Here is a 2,775-nt window from a genome sequence, read left to right on the forward strand (position 1 = left end):
CTAGTGTATGGCTTTGTTCTTGTCCCCTGCCTGATCACATTGTCTCCCCTTTTTTGTGTTTTTGTTTTGTTTTGTTTTAACTTCTCTTCTTTTTTTTTTTTTTAAAGATTTTTATTTATTTATTTGACAGAGGGAGACACAGCAAGAGAGGAAACACAGGCAGGGGAAGTGGGAGAGGGAGAAGCAGGCTTCCCATGGAACAGGGACCCCGATGTGGGGCTCGATCCCAGGACCCTAGGATCATGACCTGAGCCAAAGGTAGATGCTTAACGACTGAGCCACCCAGGCACCCTTTCTCTTCTTTCTTTTTTCAACCAACTTCTTATCAATTCCTTTTATAAAATCTTTTATAATTTTCATCTTTACAGTCATATTCCATCCCTGCATCGTATTTACCTTATTTTTGTACATATATAAATTTTTCTTTCTTTAAAATTTTGGGAGACAGTTTCTTCTAACAGACCAAAATATGCCCAAAATCTAGTGTATGGCACTGATCCAGTCACCAGCCTGATCATATTTGATCGTATTCTTTTTTTTCTTTCCCTTTCTTTTTCCCCTGGTTTTGGGTTGCTTCTGATTTGTTTAGTGTATATTTTTCTGGGGTCGTTGTTACCCTGTTAGCATTTTGTTCTCTCATTCATCTATTCTCCTCTGGACAAAATGACAAGGTGGAAAAACTCACCTCAAAAAAAAAAAAAGAATGAGAGGCAGTACCGACTGCTAAGGACCTAATCAATATGGACATTAGTAAGATGTCTGAACTAGAGTTCAGAATGACGATTATAAAGATACTAGGTGGGCTTGAAAAAAGCACAGAAGATACTAGAGAATCCCTTTCTGGAGAAATAAAAGAACTAAATCTAACCAAGTCGAAATCAAAAAGGCTATTAATGAGGTGCAATAAAAAATAGAGGCTCTAACTGCTACGATAAATGAGGCAGAAGAGAGAAGAGAGGAGTTGGTTCTTTGAAAGAATTAATAAGAATTAATAAGGTTGATAAACCCCTGGCCAGACTTATCAAAAAGAAAAGAGAAATGACCCAAATAAATAAAATCAAGAATGAAAGAGGAGAGATCACAACCAACACCAAATAAATACAATTATAAGAACATATTATGAGCAACTATATGCCAGCAAATTGGATAATCTGGAAGAAATGGATGCATTTCTAGAGATGTATAAACTACCAAAACTGAACCAGGAAGAAATAGAAAACCTGAACACACCTATAACCACTAAGGAAATTGAAGCACTAATCAAAAATCTCCCAACAAACAAGAGCTCAGGGCCCATGGCTTCCCAGGGGAATTCTACCAAACATTTAAAGAAGAATTATTACCTCTTCTTCTGAAACTCTTTCAAAAAATAGAAATGGAAGGAAAACTTCCAAACTCATTTTATGAGGCCAGCCTTACCTTGATCCCCAAACCAGACAAAGACCCCATCAAAAAGGAGAATTACAGACCAATATCCCTGATGAACATGGATGCAAAAATTCTCACCAAAATACTAGCCAATAGGATCCAACAGTACATTAAAAGATTATTCACCACGACCAAGTGGGCTGCAGCGTTGGTTCAACATCCACAAATCAACCAATGTGATACAATACATTAATAAAAGAAAGAACAAGAACCATATGATCCTCTCAATAGATGCAGAAAAAGCATTTGACAAAGGACAGCATCCTTTCTTGATTAAAACTCTTCAGAGTGTAGGGATAGAGGGTACATACCTCAATATCATAAAAGCCGTCTATGAAAAACCCACAGTGAATATCATTCTCAATGGGGAAAAACTGAGACCTTTTCCTCTAAGGTCAGGAACATGGCAGGGATGTACACTATCACCACTGTTATTCAACATAGTACTAGAAGTCCTAGCCACAGCAATCAGACAACAAAAAGAGATAAAAGGCATCCGAATCGGCAAAGAAGAAGTCAAACTCTCACTCTTTGCAGATGATGTGATACTTTATGTGGAAAACTCAAAAGACTCCATCCCAAAACTGCTAGAATTCATACACTAATTCAGTAAAGTGGCAGGATATAAAATCAATGCACAGAGGGGTGCCTGGGTGGCTCACTTGGTTAAGCAGCTGCCTTCAGCTCAGGTCATGATCCCAGGATCCTGGAATCAAGTCCCACATTGGGCTCCCTACTCAGCAGGGAAGCTGCTTCTTCCTCTCCCTCTGCCTGCTGCTCCCCCTGCTTGTGCTTGCTCTCTGTCTCTCAAATAAATAAATTTTTTTTAAATCAATGCACAGAAATCAGTTGCATTTCTATACACCAACAACGAGACAGAAGAAAGAGAAATTAAGGAGTTGATCCCATTTACAATTGCACCCAAACCCATAAGGTACCTAGGAATAAATCTAACCAAAGAGGCAAAGAATCTTTACTCAGAAAACTATAGAATACTCATGAAAGAAATTGAGGAAGACACAAAGAAATGGAAAAATGTGCCATGCTCATGGATTGGAAGAACAAATATTGTGAAGATGTCAATGCTACCTAGAGCAATATACACATTTAATGCAATCCCTATCAAAATACCATTAACTTTTTTCAAAGAAATGGAACAAATAATCCTAAAATTTATATGGAACCAGAAAAGACCCTGAATAGCCAGAGGAATGTTGAAAAAGAAAAGCAAAGTGGTGGCATCACAATTCTGGACTTCAAGCTCTATTACAAAGCTGTCATCATCAAGACAGTATGGTACTGGCACAAAAACAGACACATAGATCAGTGGAACAGAATAGAGAGCCC

Source organism: Callorhinus ursinus, unplaced genomic scaffold, assembly GCF_003265705.2.
Source record: "Callorhinus ursinus isolate GAN/ISIS: 27379988/994484 unplaced genomic scaffold, GSC_fseal_2.0 scaffold7, whole genome shotgun sequence".
Taxonomy (NCBI): Eukaryota; Metazoa; Chordata; class Mammalia; order Carnivora; family Otariidae; genus Callorhinus; species Callorhinus ursinus.